Below are 18,172 nucleotides of genomic sequence, written 5' to 3' on the forward strand. Positions count from 1 at the left end.
AGGGGTGAGCCACCGCACCCGGTCTCTTTTTTTTTTTTTTTTTTTTTTAAGATGAAAATTCATTTGTTTTTGGAGATGCCATAAGCTCAAATTCTACTTCCAAAATATGTTTCAATCTGCCCAGGTCTTTTCATCTCTAGCCTAATGGCATGTCTGTCTCTCTGAAGATTTACTACAGGAGCTTCTTCTGTTCCCCTTTTTCTTTTTTTCTTTTCTTTTCTGTTTTTTTCTTTTCTTTTTTTTTAGACAGAGTCTCGCTCTGTCACCCAGGCTGGAGTGCAAGGGCGCAATCTCGGCTGACTGCAACCTCTGCCTCCCGGGTTCAAGTGATTCTCCTGCCTCAACCTCCTGAGTAGCTGGGATAACAGGCACCTGCCACAATGCCCAGCTAATTTTTGTATTTTGTTTTTAGATGGAGTCTCACTCTGTCCCCTGTCTGGAGTGCAGTGGCGCGATCTCGGCTCACTGCAACCTCTAACTCCCTGGTTCAAGTGATTCTCCTGCTTCAGTCTCCTGAGTAGGTGGGATTACAGGCACGCACCACCACGCCCAGCTAATTTTTGTATTTTTAGTAGAGACAGGGTTTCACCATGTTGGCCAGGAAGGTCTTGATCTCATGACCTCGTGATCTGCCTGCCTTGGCCTCCCAAAGTGCTGGGATTACAGGTGTGAGCCACTGCACACCACTGTGCCCAGCCTAATTTTTGTATTTTTAGTAGAGACGAGGTTTCACCAGATTTGCCAGGCTGGTCTCGAACTCCCAAACTTGGGTGATTCACCCACCTGAGTTCCCAAAGTGCTGGGATTACAGGTGTGAGCTACTGCGCCCAGCCCCTTCCCCTTTTATATTTGCATTCCCTCCACAGAAAATAATGAACCATATGACTCTACTTCCTAAAACTATTCATCAGGTGCACATGCTTAATGTGGCCTACTAGGCTGTTCTTAACTGGACTCCAGCCATCCTCATCACCTACTACTATTCTTTTCAAACACTGTACTCTAGTCACATGGTCTCAAGTTCTTCAATACAGCAAAGCTTTTCTTCCTCAGGGCCTTTGCATATGCTGTTCCTCTTACCTACCATTCTCTTTTCTCCACTGTTTAGTCTATTCTATAATTACAGTTACATTTCACTTGTTTTGTCTATAGGTTAGAAAAGTTAAAAGCCAATAAATAGCATTTAAGAAATTATTTTGTGCATATGAGTCATTACAAAAACAAGTAGTGGCCAGATGTGGTGGCTCACGCCTGTAATCCCAGCACTTTGGGAGGCTGAGGTGGGCAGATCATGAGGTCAGGAGATCGAGACCATCCTGGCTAACATGGTGAAACCCCATCTCTACTAAAAATACCAAAAATTAGCCGGGCATGATGGCGGGCACCTGTTTTCCCAGCTACTCGGGAGGCTGAGGCAGGAGAATGATGGCATGAACCCGGGAGGCGGAGCTTGGAGCTTGCAGTGAGCCAAATCATGCCACTGCACTCCAGCCTGGGCAACAGAGTGAGACTCCACCTCAAAAAAGAAAAAAAAAAAAAAAAAAAAAAAAAAAAATCCCGCTCTTAGGTATTTACCCAAGAGAAATAAAAGCATATGTCCACAAACAGACTTGTACTTATATATTCGTAGGACTTTATTCCTAATAGCCTCAAGTTGTAAACAACCCAAATTCTGTCAGCAGAAGAATGGATAAACAAAGTTTGCTATACTGTACAGTATACTATTAGTCAGCAAAGCAAGAGAACCTTGAATACATGCAACAACGTGAGCCTCCAACATAATATATTGAACAAAAGAGGTCAGATAATATATTAATAGAAGAGCGCTTATGGTATGATTTTTTTTTAAATTTTTTTTTTTTGAGATGGAGTCTTTCCCTGCGGTCCAGGTTGGAGTGCAATGGAACGATCTCCGCTCACTGCAACCTCCTCCTCCCAGGTTCAAATGATTCTCCTGCCTCAGCCTCCTAAGTAGCTGGGATTACAGGTGCCCGCCACCACACCCGGCTAATTTTTGTGTTTTTAGTAGAAATGGGGTTTCACCATGTTTGCCAGGCTGCTCTGGAACTCCTGATCTTGTGATCTGCCATCCTCGGCATCCCAAAGTGGTGGGATTACAGGCGTGAGCCACCACTCCTGGCCATGGTATGATTCTATCTATGTAAAGTTAAAAGCCAAGTAAACCAATCTATAGCTATGGAAATCAGAACAACTATTGCCTCTGGGTGTGTGTGTGTAGGGCGTGGACATTGGCATCAAAGGGCACAAAGGAACTTCCAGGGGTGATGCAAACGCTCTGTATCCTGCTTTGCGTTACAAAGGTGTATACATTTGTCAAAACTCATTAAACTGTAAACTGAAGAGCTGTGCTTTTTATTGTGTATGAAATATATCTCAAAGACTAATATGATCTTATGCTTTTGTAACTTGGCTGCTCAAAAAAGACAGTTTCAAGAATCAAGTCCAATGAATCATTTTATTTTCTTTCTAGCTTCCTTCACTTCTCCTGGATCATACTCAAAGCTCATGTATGTTATTAATGAGAGAGGTTATCACACATGCTTCCCTATAGGACTCCTATTTTACATGTTATTTTATGATCTTACACATTTCATTTTCAAGCCTACATCAAATTAGAAGTAGCTGAAAAGTACAATGTGGCACATTGGTAATAGTGAGTATACCTTGAGATACCTTGACAGTGAAGGTGAAAACTAAAACCACTAAAAGTATGACCTAAGAATTAAAAACGAGTGTGGGCCTAGAGTAATTGAGACACGAATCAGACATGGCTATACATTTTTCTAGACAAAGGGCATCACATTTTATAATAGCATTCTTCCAGAAATGTTAAATAAAATGTAATATACTCTATTTTAAATGTGAGGAAGGATAAATACAGGATAAATTCCACAGAGAACAGTTTTGAAAATATTTTTGTTTTGGTGCTGAAAGGGGTGAAACATCAGCTATCTGGATTAATCCAGGCAACGATTAAAGCCACTCCATGGTAGAGTCTGGGACTGATGGTAAAAGAGCAACCTTCAAGAAAATGACTGACATTAAACAACTATGTGGAGCTTCAGGCAACTAAAACGAGTCATGCAATACCAACAGGCAATGACTTAGCACCATGACTGCCCACATGTCATTCTCTTATTGCTGTAATGATGCTGAATGATTCAGAGAGTATGTGCTTTCCTTGAGTCACATGAGTGTGAGCACTTCACAGGGTGAGGCCATAAAAAGGTCTTGCTAGTTCTTCTGAAAGCAAACCATTCTAAATGGGCTCTCAGAGAGTTTTCTGGATTATTTCTACTCTATATTTATTTTTGTTTTGATTTTTTATATTTTTTAGACAGAGACTCACTATGTTGGCCAGGTTGGTCTTGAACTCCTGGCCTTAAGTGATCCTTCCACCTCAGCCTCCCAAAGCACTAGGATTGCAGGAATAAGCCACCATGATGGGACAATTTTTTTTTTTTTTTTAAGAGACGAGGTCTCACTTTGTCACCCAGAGTGGAATGCAGTGGTAGGTCATAGCTCCCTGCAGCCTGGAATTCCTGGGTTTAATCAGTCCTCCTGTACCAGCCTCCCAGTTAGCTAGGACTACAGGCCCAAGTCACCACACTCAGCTCAGTTCTCTGAAGATTTGATCATTGAAATTTTCCAGTAAACTTGAAAAAAAAGAGAGAAAAAAAAAAACTAATTAAACTTCCTACAACAAATACTGTACAAGGAGAGGTAAAGTATTAGAGACACTTTGTTGTGTTGAAGAAGAATCTTGATGAGTAGAATTTTCAAATAAGAGAAAAAGGCAGAATGGCCAAGAGGAAGAGACCTTCTGATTTTAAAGACTAAAGAAAATCTTGCTGAAATTAGATAGCATAATGAAAAGGAGAACCCTCCTAGTTTGAGGTATTGCATCCCTGAACTCAGATTTCCATTTTAATTAGATGCTGTATTTCTGCAGGAATGAAGGCCCCAAGAAAGAATTCTCACAGGGAGGCAGATGCTGTTGGAAGGAGAGAGCCTGGAATGTCCGTAGTGGTCAAGAGAAATGTGTATGTGGGCATGTGGGAGGGTATCAAGGGAAGTGATCACTGCCAAGCTGATTTGTTTTTTAACTGCCAAAGCGTTCCCGGGATATTCTTCCTGGTTGCTAGGATTAGAGAGCTGGTAAGTTTCAACAATATGTCTATCTATTCCAAGTACAAGCATTTTTTTTTGGTAAACATATTTTTAATTCTAAAAAGACAAGGTTAAGATTAAGGAAACTTTGAAACAAAATGACCACTCACAATTCCACTACTCTTTAGTAGGTGATATGGAATTTTTGTGTTTTCTTCTAGTGTAAACACTCCCTTTAACAAGACTTTTAGGTGAGTTTCCTGTTGGCATAATATCTGTTAAAGCAGCTTCTAACGCCCAACAAGCTGGGAATAGTTCTCCAGTCCTGCATCACTCTGCCTTTAGGTGGAAAGTTGAACTTCAGAGATAAATTATTAAAACCTGCAAATAAAATTTCATGACTATTTTCAAGATTCTCCGTTTCCACAACTGCTGATCAGTGACTGTGTAGCTTGCTGAAGTAAAGGAAGGTAAACATTGTGGGTAAGAGAACCTCTCCATAGCTCTCCAGAAGGGGCCGAAGGGTCACCATCCTAACTCACTGTTTAGGAAGCAAACTGAGCCCCAGAAAGGTTACAGAGGCAGTAAGTGCTAGAGCTCAGACTCAAACCACGGTGTTAAAAAATAAAACTTAAAATTTTAAATAACGTTAGACTATGGAAAAGTTACAAAAATAGTGCAGAGAGTTTATGTCTAACCTTCACCCAGCTTTCCCTAATGTTAATAATTACCCAGCCATAGTTAAATGATCAAAACCAGAAAATTAACTTAATTCACGCTAGTACAATACTATTAAATTACAACCCTAATTTGAATTTTATGAGTTTTCTCCCTTGTGTCTTTTTTTTTTTTCTGTTGGATCTGATTCAGAATCCCATATTGCATTTAGGTACCACTTGTCAGTCTTCTCCAATCTGAGAGATTGTCTCACACTCTGCCTTCCAAAACCCTGACCCTTTTGAAGAGTCAGGGTCAGCACTTTGGGAGGCTGGGGTGGGTGGATCACCTGAGGTCAGGAGTTCAAGACCAGCCTGACCAACATGGTGAAACCCCATCTCTATTAAAAATACAAAACAATTAGCCAGGCATGGTGGCGCATGCCTGTAATCACAGCTACTCCGGAGGCTGAGGTAGAAGAATCACTTGAACCCAGGAGGCAGAGATTGTAGTGAGGCAAGATGGTGCCACTGCACACCAGCCTGGGTGATGGAGTGAGACTCTGTCTCAAAAAAAAAAAAAAAAAAAAAAAGGCATCTGTCAGGTCTCTCCACTGTAAACCTACTATGTTTTCCTTTGTGATTGATAGATACTTTGGAGGAGATACACTGAGCCTATGCCAATATTCTGTTTTACCTCAAACTTTCACCCAATGATTTTAGACTACCAGTAGATTTTGCCTGCAACAATTATTATTGTGTTGTCTACTGAACAATGACTTTGTATTTTCCTCATATCTCCTGCATTTATTAATTACAATTCTCCTGAATGGCAGAAGTATCTCTTCCCCCCATTCATTTATGTATTTATTCATTCATTTATTTATTTATATTGATATGTATGGAGTGATGGATATTTATTTTATTCCACTAGTTTAGAATCAAATACGATCATTATTTTCCTGGTCAAATTGTTCCAACTTTGGCCATTGGAAACCCTTTAGGTGGGGTCTTGTATGCTTTTGATCCTGTCATTGGGGAGTAGCTGTTGTTGTTTTGAGTCCTTCCTTATTTTGTGACATCACAAGATTTTCCTGCTCAATTAGATTTTCCCCAACTCAGTCCTAGAATCAAGCACTTTTCCAAGGAACTCTATGAACCAAGACCTTCTGATGTAAAACTCTTGTGCTCCTTCCATTGGCTCACGTTATATCTAAAACAATTTAGACTTGAACCCTTTACAAAGTTTTTCAAAAATATACTGCAAATACAGGTGGAGTTCATACTTGTTGAGTTTGTTCTAGTCGTCAAACATTGTTTATGTTACTCCCAGTGCTCCTCCGTCCACCCTATTTGTACCACCAGGATGATCCAGACATGAGGAAGATGAGAAGATATGGAAGTGGATTAAAGTGTAGACAAGGGTATGGATGTAAACAGAGGTGATGTGGATACAGATGATGACATGGATAGCGAGGCTGTGAGAATTCCTAGATGGAACTCAAATATACACACGTAAATTCTTTTCTCTTCATCACTATGCAAATAAAAACTAGAAGGCCTTTAAAAGCAAGTCCAGAATTTCTGAACTTTAAATTTTTCTGGCTCTTCTTGACTCTGCCTATAGAGAAAGTGCTCTTCATGACTTCAACTTTTCTTCTTTCTCTCTCCCCACCTCAAGTTGCCTCCGTCAGCTGTCTGGGCTGGTTTACGGGGTCATGGCAAATGTCCTTCTTGATGAATCTCACGCACTCACTGGATGTATATTATTATATGCCTTGTATTAGGGATGAATAAAATTAAACACATGGATGTCAGATGAGAACAGAGTTAAATTCACAGAAATTAAGAGAAAGACTGGAAACAAACAAAAAAAAACCCCTCTAGATTTCCAATCTTTGCATAAATAATAGGACTTCACACACACACACACAAAATCCTAGAAAAACTATTCCAAATAGATGAGTATGAAATATCTGCAGTAAGTCCTATCTTCCATTTCAGAATCTAAGAACACTTGAGAGTAACAACTGCACGGTTTCCTGGGGTATGTTATGAGCACAAGATTGTTTTTCTGCCTTATGAATAGTAATTCTATATATTTTCTGTAAAGGTGACACTATACTTTTTCTATGTACTTGTCAGGGTGTGTGCATGTATGTGCATGGTGTGTGTGTAAGACAGAGATAGAGGAAAGGGGGAAAGAGAGAGAGATAATGTACTAGTTTCTTATTTTTACAGGAAATTTAATACGTGTCAGTACAAATCTAGACTGAGACTGACTCATTTGGCAGGAAGAGTACGTTTACATGCAAGAGTAAAAACAGAATGGGGTGAGATCTCAAGAAAAGGGAGTGAGAAGGCAGTTTACAATTTAAGATATGAATAGAGATGCCTTATTAAAATTATTTTCGGCCAGGTAGGGAGGCGTTGGCTCACGCTTGTAATCCCAGCACTTTGGGAGGCCAAGACAGGCTAATCCCGACATCAGGAGATCGAGACCATCCTGGCTAACACGGTGAAACTCCATCTCTACTAAAAATACAAAAGAAATTAGCCGGGTGTCGTGGCAAGCGCCTGTTGTCCCAGCTACTCCGGAGGTTGAGGCAGGAGAGTGGTGTGAACCCAGGAAGGGGAGCTTGCAGTGAGCCAAGATCGCGCCACTGCACTCCAGCCTACACAACAGAGAGAGACTCCGTCTCAAAAAAAAAAAACAAAAAACTCCACTGTTAGATATTTACCCAAGAGAAACAAAAGCATATGTCCACAGAAAGACTTGTGCTTAAATATTCATAGGACTTTATTCTTAATAGCCCCAAGTTGTAAACAATCCAAATTCTGGCAGCAGAAGAATGGATAAACAAAGTGTGCTATACAGTACAGTGTACTATTAGTCCACAAAGCAAGAGAACCTTGAATACATGCAACAACGTGAGCCTTGCATCCTTTTCTAATGGAGTTGTATAAAAAGGAGCCGGTCCTAGGAGAGCTGCTGCTTCTTGTTAGTGTATTTGTCACCCTTGGTTCCTAGTAAGCAACTTCTTAAAGGACTCAGATTTCCTGAGTTTGAGAGCCTACCAGACTGACACAAGGGAGGAGAGAATCCTATTTGCAACATAGAGGAGATAGCAGCTGACAAGGAGTAGTGAAGCCCTGGGGAAAGAATGGAACTAATGGAACATGGACTTGTCCCTCACACTCCTGAGCTCTGTCAACATATGAGGTTGGTGCTAAAACACAAACACAAGCACGCCACCTCATTGGATGCTGCTCTTCCTTAGGCCCGCAGCTACTTGCCTGTATCTCATGGACGGGAAACACTAGCATGATGGCTGAAAGGAAAGACGTGATGGAGAGATCCAGGAAGTGGACCATAGATGGGATTAGAGGGGTGACTGCCTACACAGTGGAGTTGAATTTAAAGGAAATTCACCCACAAAAGGCTGTCATGCATTGATCAGCTCTGGTGGTAGAGAGTTTTGGTTAACTCTTGAGTCAGTGAGTCTCGGATAGGTGTAAAGTGTGTGCTGCAATCATAGAAAGTATAATGTGTAGGGTAAATGGCATGGCAGATTCCAAAGAACGAAACACATACATGGATTCTGTAGGGTAGAGCAGTTTACAGGTTGAAAAGTAATTGGAAGGCCAGGTGCATTGGCTCACACCTGTGGTCCCAGTGCTTTGGGAGGGCAAGTCGGGCGGATCATGAGGTCAGGAGTTCAAGATCAGCCTGGCCAACGTGGTGAAACTGCCATCTTTACTAAAAATACAAAAATTAGCCAGGCATGCTGGTGCGCGCCTTTAGTTCCTGCTACTCAGGAGGCTGAGGCAGGAGAATTACTCGAACCTGGGAGGCCGAGGTTGCAGTGAGCGGAGATCGCGCCACTGCACTGCAGCCTGGCCAACAGAGCGAGACTGTCTCAAAAAAAAAAAATTATTTTCAATTTCTCCTAGTCATGTTGAATTTTTATCCTGACCTCCACACTGCTTGTTTCAAACTATCTAGAAAATGTTCTGCCTTTTGATCCCAACAATCATTGAGCCATTAAGTCTAACATATTCTACCTTCTCTACATCTTGTACACTTACCTCCTCCTTTATCCCCACAGGTACCCACCTGATCTCGACTCACTGCCACCTCTGCCTCCCGGGTTCAAGAGATTCTCCTGCCTCAGCCTCCTGAGTAGCTGGGATTACAGGTGCGTGCCACCAAGCCCAGCTAATTTTTGTATTTTTAGTAGAGATGGGGTTTCACCATGTTGGTCAGGACCTGACGTTGTGAACTGCCCACCTCGGCCTTCCAAAGTGCTGGGATTACAGGCGTGATCCATGGCGCCTGGCCTTATTTTTGTTTTTGTTTTTGTTTCCTTCAAGTGAACTCCCTCACCAAGTGTTGTCTGTCTTATTCTCATTTGGGACTGCCTCTGAATTATTCATCCCTTGAAACTCATCCCAAGCACTTTCTCTTACTCAATAAGAGCCAGCCGTTTCTCTCCTGGTGCAGCTAGCAAATCTTGGGTTAACCCATGCTATAATTCTGCCCTGAATGTATTCTAATTAATAGTTTACATACTTCTCTCCACTACTCGTCTGGAGGCTGTGAGCTTCTAGAGGAGTGGGGATTGTATCCTCCTTATTTTTCTATCCCAATGACTAACAGTGTGGGGCAAATTAAGTGTTTGGTCAATGCATAAAAAAATGAACATATAGGCCGGGCGCAGTGGCTCACGCCTGTAATCCCAGCACTTTGGGAGGCCGAGGTGGGGGGATCACGAGGTCAGAGGATCGAGACCATCTTGGCTAACACGATGAAACCCCATCTTAAAAACAAAAACGTATAAGTGGGTGAATAAATTAAGAAATCTACTCAGTAACACTGATGAAATATTAACTAGTAAACTACTCACCATCAGTCCCAGCAAACGTTTCTCCCTGGTGCCAACAATTTTTCACATGGAAGATGGTCTCCCTTAAGATGATGTCTTACAAGCTGTAGTTTCTCTTCGATAAGTAATGTTTTTCAGAATATCAAGGGTTACACTTCCTTTTTGAGGGAATTTGTAGTTCTTGTGCCTCATATCTCCATCTAGCGAAGCAAATTGGTAATATACCAATTAAGATATTTGTGTGTGAATATAAGAAACACAGTTGTGAAAAAAATTATTTATAGAAAACTACCCTTCCTTGTGGCTCACGCCTGTAATCCCATCACTTTGTCAGGCCGAGGCCGGCAGATCACAAGGTCGGGAGATCAAGATCATCCTGGCAAACACGGTGAAACCCCATCTCTACTAAAAATATGAAAAATTAGCTGGGAGTCGTGGCGGGCGCCTGTAGTCCCAACTACTCAGGAGGCTAAAGTAGGAGAATGGTGTGAACCCGGGAGGCGGAGCTTGCAGTGAGCCAAGATCGTGCCACTGCACCCCAGCCTGGACGACAGAGTGAGACTCTGTATGAAAAAAAAAAGAAAATTACCCTTCCTTTTCCAAGGTTCAAAAACCTTGAATTGTATCTACTTTATATTTTCTGGAGTTCAGCAAGTTCTTTCTTTCCCAAATAGCCTATTTCTAAATATCTGGACCATGTAATGCTATTGGAAAATATATGGGTGTATAAAAAACTTATGATTAGCTTGTCTTTCACCACTTTTAAATCAAAGAACCATTGGTATTTGTTAACACGAATGTTATTTAGATATGCTATAGAATAATATGAATAAAATTTTTGTAAATTATGCTAACAATCCTACCAATTTAACAAATATTTATAGAGGATTTTTTATTTTTTGTTTTGTTTTGTTTTGAGATGGAGTCTCGCTCTGTCACCCAGGTTGGAGTGTAATGGCGTGCTCTCGGCTCACTACAACCTCCACCTCCCGGGTTCAAGTGATTCTCCTGCCTCAGCCTCCTGAGTAGCTGGGATTACAGGTGTCCCCCACCACGCCTGGCTAATTTTTGTATTTTTAGCAGAGATGGGGTTTCACCATGTTGGTCAGGCTGGTCTCGAACTCCTGACCTCATGAACCTTCTGCCTCAGCCTCCCAAAGTGCTGGGATTACAGGCGTGAGCCCCTGTGTCCGGCCTCATTTTTGTTTTTGTTTTTGTGTCCTTCAACTTTTTTTTAAGTTCTGGGGTACATGTGCAGGATGTGCAGGTTCGTTACATAGGTAAATGTGTGCCATGGTGGTTTGCTGCACAGATCAACCCATCACCTTGGTATTAAGCCCAGCATCCATTGGCTATTCTTCCTGATGCTCTCCCTCCCCCTATCAGGCCCTCCCCGCAACAGGCCTCAGTGTGTTTTGTTGCGTGCCATGTGTCCATGTGATCTCATCATTCAGCACCCACTTATACGTGAGAACATGCGGTGATTTTTCTGTTCCTGTGTTAGTTTGCTGAAGATAACAGCTTCCAGCTCCATCTGTGTCCCTACAAAGGACATGATCTCATTCCTTTTTATGGTTGCATACTATTCCATGGTGTATATGTACCACGTTGTCTTTATCCAGTCCATCATTGATAGGCATTTGGGTTGATTCCATGTCTTTGCTATTGTGAATAGTGCTGCAATAAACATACAGGTGCATGTATATTTATAACAGAGTGATTTATATTCCTCTGGGTATATACCCAGTAATGGGATTGCTGTGTCAAATGGCATATCTGCCTCTAGATCGTTGAGGAATTGCCATACTGTCTTCCACAATGGTTGAACTAATTTACATTCCCATCAACAGTGTAAAAGTGTTCCTTTTTCTCTGCAACCTTGCCAGTATCTGTTGTTTCTGAACTTTCTAATAATTGCCATTCTGACTGGCATGAGATGGTATCTCATTGTGGTTTTGATTTGCCTTTCTCTAAAGATCAGTGATATTAAGCTTTTTTTCATACGTTTGTTGGCTACATGAATGCCTTCTTTTGAGAAGTGTCTGTTCATGTTTTTTGTCTTTTTTTTTTTTTTTTCTTTTTTTTGAGACAGAGTTTCATTCTGTCACCCAGGCTGGAGTTCAGTGGTGCGATCTCGGCTCACTGCAAGCTCCGCCTCCCTGGTTCATGCCATTCTCCTGCCTCAGCCTCCCGAGTAGCTGGGACTACAGGCACCTGCCACCACGCCCGGCTAATTTTGTGTATTTTTAGTAGAGACGAGGTTTCACCGTGTTAGCCAGGATGGTCTCGATCTCCTGACCTCGCGATCTGCCCACCTTGGCCTCCCAAAGTGCTAGGATTATAGGCATGAGCAACCGCGCCCAGCCTCTTCGCCTACTTTTTAATGCGGTTGTTTGTTTTTTTTCTTGTAAATTTGCTTAAGTTCCTTATAGATTCTATATATTAGGCCTTTGTCAGATAGATAGATTGCAAAAATTGTCTCCCATTCTGTAGGTTGTCTGTTCACTCTGATGATAGTTTCTTTTGCTATGCAGATGCTCTTAAGTTTAATTAGATCCCATTTACCAATTTTTGCTTTGGTTGCAATTGCTTTTGGCGTTTTTGTCATGAAATCCTTACCCGTGCCTATGTTCTAAATGGTATTGACTCAGCAATACTCAGCCTCAGCCCAGTTCTGTACCCCTGCTGGAGAGGTGTTGCGGTCATTTGGAGGAGAAGAGACACTCTGGCTGTTGTGTGGTCTCCCTGATGTCCTGGAATGTCCTGGCCAATTGAGTGATGGTTTTTCTCTCCAGTGCATCCTCCCTGACCAGCCAGCTCTTCCCTCCCCAGCTCTTGCCCTGCAGTGACTCTGAAAGCTTGTTGTTCCATTTACTGCTTACACTCACTTCATTTCATAGAGTAAAACGTGCTTCTCAAACATAAGTTTACGTTATTTGTCTTCAGCTCCCCCTGTATTCTCTCACCATGTCTTCAGCGTGGAGAAGTAGGAACCTAAACGTGGGAAGTGAACATCAAAATATGTCACGATCACAGTGTGCTTCAAGGTAAATACCACTTCAGCACGATATCCATTTTTATAAAGCTTAAAAATAACTATCACAAAGTAATATATTTTCAGATATATCTATATTTACATCTACATCTCCCCTGTCTATACATAGATACATATCCAGACTATAAAGAAAAGCACAGGGATTATGAACATAACCTTCAGAAGAGTGGTCACCTCTGTTGCGAAGCAAGGGGACTGTAGAAATTCCAGCAGTCCTGTAGCTTTCACAGGACTAGAAATGTTTCATTCTGCATGAGGTCATGGGTTTATGGATGTTATTTAATTGTTATGCTTCATAACTTAGATGTACTTCCCATGTTGAGAATATCTCCTATAGAAACAAAGCACTTGTATTTAAAATGTGTAAAAATAAAGGGAAAATAAAATGAAGAAATATAGTTACTATATAAGCTTCATGTATGTTCTACTTACGCATGCTTATCTAAGTGTGATACTTACTTTTTTATAAAAGCCAAGTTTAAAGATTAAATATTATGAGCATTATCATATAATACACAATAAAAATAATTTATGTGTTAAAACTAGTTTTTTAAAAAAACTTTAAGCAATATAACAAGCACATTGTTCAGTTAAAAACAATTACATGTGCATAAATATAATAAGGTATATTATGCTTGTTGAATTACGAATATTGAATATGAAAGGGTGGAGAAAGTCTGGTAGCATAAAAATAAGTAAATTATAATGCTTTCATATGAGGATTTAAGAAAGTTCAAGGGCATGGGGGCTCATGCCTATAATCCCAGCACTGTTGGAGGCTGAGGTGGGCAGATTGCTTGAGCCCAGGAGTTCAAGATGGGTTTCACCATATTGGCCAGGATTGTCTTGATATCTTTATCTCAGCTGATCCACCTGCCTCAGCCTCCGAAAGTGCTGGGATCACAGGCATGAGCCACCGTGCCTGGCCTTATTTAAGACTTACTAAAGGCTGGGCACAGTGGCTCATGCCTGTGATCCCAGCACTTTCGGAGGCAAAGGCGGGGAGATCGCTTGAGTTCAGGAGTTTGAGACCAGCCTGGCCAACACACTGAAACCTCATCTCTACTAAAAATACAAAAATTAGCACAGTGTGGTGATGTGCGTGTGTAATCCCAGCTACCAGGGAGGCTGAGGTGAGAGACTTGCTTGAGCCCAGGAAGCAGAGGTTGCAGGGACCCAAGATAGTGCCAATGCATTCCAGCCTGAGAGACAGACTGAGACCCTGTCTCAAAAAAAAAAAAGTCTTACTATAGAGGTATAGTAATCTATATGTATGATACTAGCATAATAGTAGACAAAGAAGCCAATAGAACAGAATAGAAATCAGAATGATGCCCATATATATATATATATATATATATATATATATATAGTATTTCTTTATACTAGCAAGAGACAATTGAGAAATGAAATAAAAATACCATTTGAAATAACATCAAATACATAGACCTATTTATTAAAAAATCATAAATGCATATAAATGAAAAAATATGCCATGGTTACGGGTTGGAAGACTCAAGTTTGTTGGGTGACAGAGTGAGACCCTCAAAAAAAATTTACTATAGAGGTATAGTAATCCATATGGTATGGTATTAGCATAATAGTTGAAAAAGAAGCCAACAGAACAGAGACCAGACTATACATATATTTTATATATATATGCCCATATATATACATAGTCAATTATTAGTGAAATGGTGTTAAGGCAATTAGTTCAAGGGGGAAAAAGTCTTTCCAATAGGTGGTGCTTTTACAATTGGATAAACATATGCAAAATAGAAAAGAAATAAAGAAACCGGACCCCTCCCTTACACTATACACAAAAATAAATTTGATATGAATCATATATCTAAGCCAGTTTTTCTCAACTGTTCTTGCATTATCACTTTGCCTCATTAGAGCATTTTAAGACATATTCTCCCTCTAATCACTCCTGGCTCCACCATAGCCAAAATAAAGAAAAATAGATTGTCTTTAGTTTGGATTCCCACAGAAGTGGACTCTGTGAGACAAGGATTTAAAATACCCGTAGGGAAGTGGAAACCAGACAGGGAGGGGAAGGCAACAGATACAGGCCATATTATCAAGCATGTCATCACCAGTGCCAGCTGGAGCTTACTCCCACTGGGAGCTCTGACAGCAAGTGTAGAGCATGTGCTTCAGAGTCTTCCTGTCCCAAGGTCAAGGGAGCTAGGGTATGCATAAACCACGGCGCATCAGTCATTGGTTGAGATCTCTGCTCAGGACTTATTAATCCCCTTCCCTTCTGGCCTGTTTTAAGTGAGGACCTAAAAGGTTCTGATGGCCAGGGAAACCCTCAGGTAGAGTTTAAGGTGCAGGTGTGAACTGAAATAGGGAAGCTTGAGTGCAAATGGATGGCCACCAACAGCTTCTGCTACAAATACCAAGTGTGAGCCGGGATGTGGAGTACTGGAAACTCTGACACTGGCACGATCACTTTGGAAGAACTGTTTGTTATTTAGGCTGAACATATGTATACCCTCTGGTCCAGTAATTCCACTACTAACTCTACATCCATTAGAAGCGGAACACAAGCTCATGAAACGATATGTATAAATGTTCATAAAAGCACTATTCTTAATAGCAAAAAATCAATAATTCCCAAATGTTCATTAACAGTAGAATGAATAAATACAATGTCTTCCATTTATACAGTGGGAAACTCTACAGCAATGAGTTTGAATGAACTAAAACTATATGCATCAAAGTGGTTGAATCTCATGAGCATAATATTGAGTGAAAGAAGGTACAGAAGAGTATACTGAATAATTCAACTCCTAAATTTCCAAACTGGCATGATGAATTATCCTATTAGAAATCAGAAGTCAGTCAGGCAGTGGTTACCCTCAGGAGGGCGGTAACTGGAAGGAGGCTTCTAGGTACTGGTAATGTTTTGCAATTTGGTCTGAGTACTGGCTATGAGTACTGAGTACATATTGTACTGTATATTCACACTGTGAATGCTCATTGAACTTTATACTTGTGATTTGTGCACTTTTCTGTATGTTTGTTACACCTCAACCAAAATGTTACACCTCAAAGAGGTCAACACTGGCCTTTATCGCCTACCTCTCCACAGCATAAAAAGTGTGATTAAGGCAGGATGCGGTGTCTAACGCCTGTAATCCCAGCACTTTGGGAGGCTGAGGCAGGTGGATCACGAGGTCAGGATTTCGAGACCAGTCTGAACACTACGATGAAACCCTGTCTCTACTAAAAATACAAAAATTAGTTGGGTGTGGTGGCATGTGTCTGTAATCCCAGCTACTCAGGAGGCTGAGGCAGGACAATCACTTGAGCTGAGATCGCACCACTGTATTCCAGCCTGGGTGACAGAGTGAGACTCTGTCTCAAAAAGAAAAGAAAAAAAAAAAGTGTGATTAAATAGACTGATCAATGAAACAGAACTGAATGTCTATAAATCGATCCTAATACATGAGGCTCTTTACACAATGATAAAGGTGGCTTTTCAAATTAGTGATAAATAGAAAATTCAACAAATGGTGTTGGGATAAATGAGCAGTCATTTGGAACAAAAATTAGTTTAGCTTTACTTTATATCTTACACCAAGATATATTTCAGATGAACAAAAGATTATTACTATTTTTTTAAGAGACAGGATCTTGCTTTGTCATCCAGGCTGCTGGAGTCCAGAGACACACTACAGTCTTGAACTCCTAGACTCAAGTGATCCTCTCTCCTCAGTCTCCTGAGTAGCTGGGACTACAGGTGTGCGTCACCATACCTGGTGAATTCCTAGGTTTTTTTTTTTTTTTTTTGGTAGAAACTGGGTCTCACTCTGTTGCCGAGGCTGGTCTGGAACTACGGGAATCAGGTGATCCTCCAATCTCGGCTCTCAAAGCATTAGGATTGCAGGTGTGAGCCATTGTGCCAGGCCCAAAAGATTTAAATTTTAAAATAAAACAATAAAATGAGTCAAAGAAACATTAAGAATAATTTTCATAACTTTACAGTTTTTAAAAAGCACAATATAGCAAAAGACTTCCTAAAAATAGAAGACTGACGAATTAAATCGTTTAAAAATATGTGGCAAAATCCACAACAAATAAAAAGTTAGACAACAATTGGGAAAAATATTTCCAATTCATAATGCATATAGACAGCTAACATCACCAGTGTAAAAGAGCTCTTTCAGATCAATAAGGAAAAGATGAATAAGCCAACAGAAACATGGACAAAAGTATATAAAACAGTTCATTGAAAAGACAGAAAAGTGACTCAAGGCCAGGTGCGGTGGCTCATGCCTGTAATCCCAGTACTTTGGGAGACCGAGGAGTTCGAGAGCAGCCTGACCAACATGGCAAAACCCTGTCTCTACTAAAAATACAACAGTTAGCTGGGCGCGGTGGCCCAAGCCTGTAGTCCCAGCTACTCGGGAGGCTGAGGCAGGAGAATGGCTTAAACCCGGGAGGCAGAGGTTGCAGTGAGCCAAGATCACCTCACTGCACTCCAGCCTAGGTGATAGACAGAGACTCCGTCTCAAAAAAAAAAAAAAAAAAAGTGACTCAAATGTGAAAAGATGCTCAACCTTACTCATGATGAATAAAATAAAAATAAAAGCTACAGATATATCATTCCTGTAGTACTGGAGTATACCAGTATTATAGTACTGGAGTACACCAGTACACCAGGTATTACAAAAATATTTTGAAATACAGTCAGTTGGCAAGAGTATGGGGAAGCAGATACTTCCTTACGTTGCTAGTGAATAAAAGTTGGTGAAATCTTTCTGGGCAACAGTTTACTGAAATGCAAGATCTATTAATATTACAGATGAATATATCATCTGAACACATCATTTAATCCAATAATTTTACTTTGGGAATATGTCTTACAAACATATTAGAACATAAGTAAAATTACACACACACACACGAGTTATTAATCTCGTTTTGAATAGCAAAAAATTGGACCAAAAATCCTAATATCTATCAATAGAAAATTGGTAAATAAAATGCAGCCATCCAAAAGAATAAAAAACATTTTTTAAAGAAATATGGAACAATTTCAAGTGACAAAAGCAATGTGTAGGAGGTGTATAATATTATATAGTACCTATCATTTATATTTTTTAAAAGGTAAAAAATACAGTTTATAGACTTCTAAATAAATAAAATTAACAGTAGAACTATAAATTGAATTCATAAAATATAAGTGAATAGTAAAGGGTTGACTCAGCAGCTATGGGATTGCATGCCTCCAAGAAAAGACTGACTCTTGACCAACTATTAGCTCTTGAAATATCCTGCCTGATAAGAGTGTCTTCGTATACCTCAGGCCTTGGGCAATGCCAGAGTTTGTGTTAATAATGTAATTTATGGTGAGCACCTGTTTTTGCTTCCCTGGAGCCGTGGGTCATATTGTATGAGTTCGACTTCGTAGGGAGGAATGGGTTGGAGAC

The sequence above is a fragment of the Macaca fascicularis genome, chromosome 17 (genome assembly GCF_037993035.2).
Source record: "Macaca fascicularis isolate 582-1 chromosome 17, T2T-MFA8v1.1".
NCBI classification, from domain to species: Eukaryota; Metazoa; Chordata; class Mammalia; order Primates; family Cercopithecidae; genus Macaca; species Macaca fascicularis.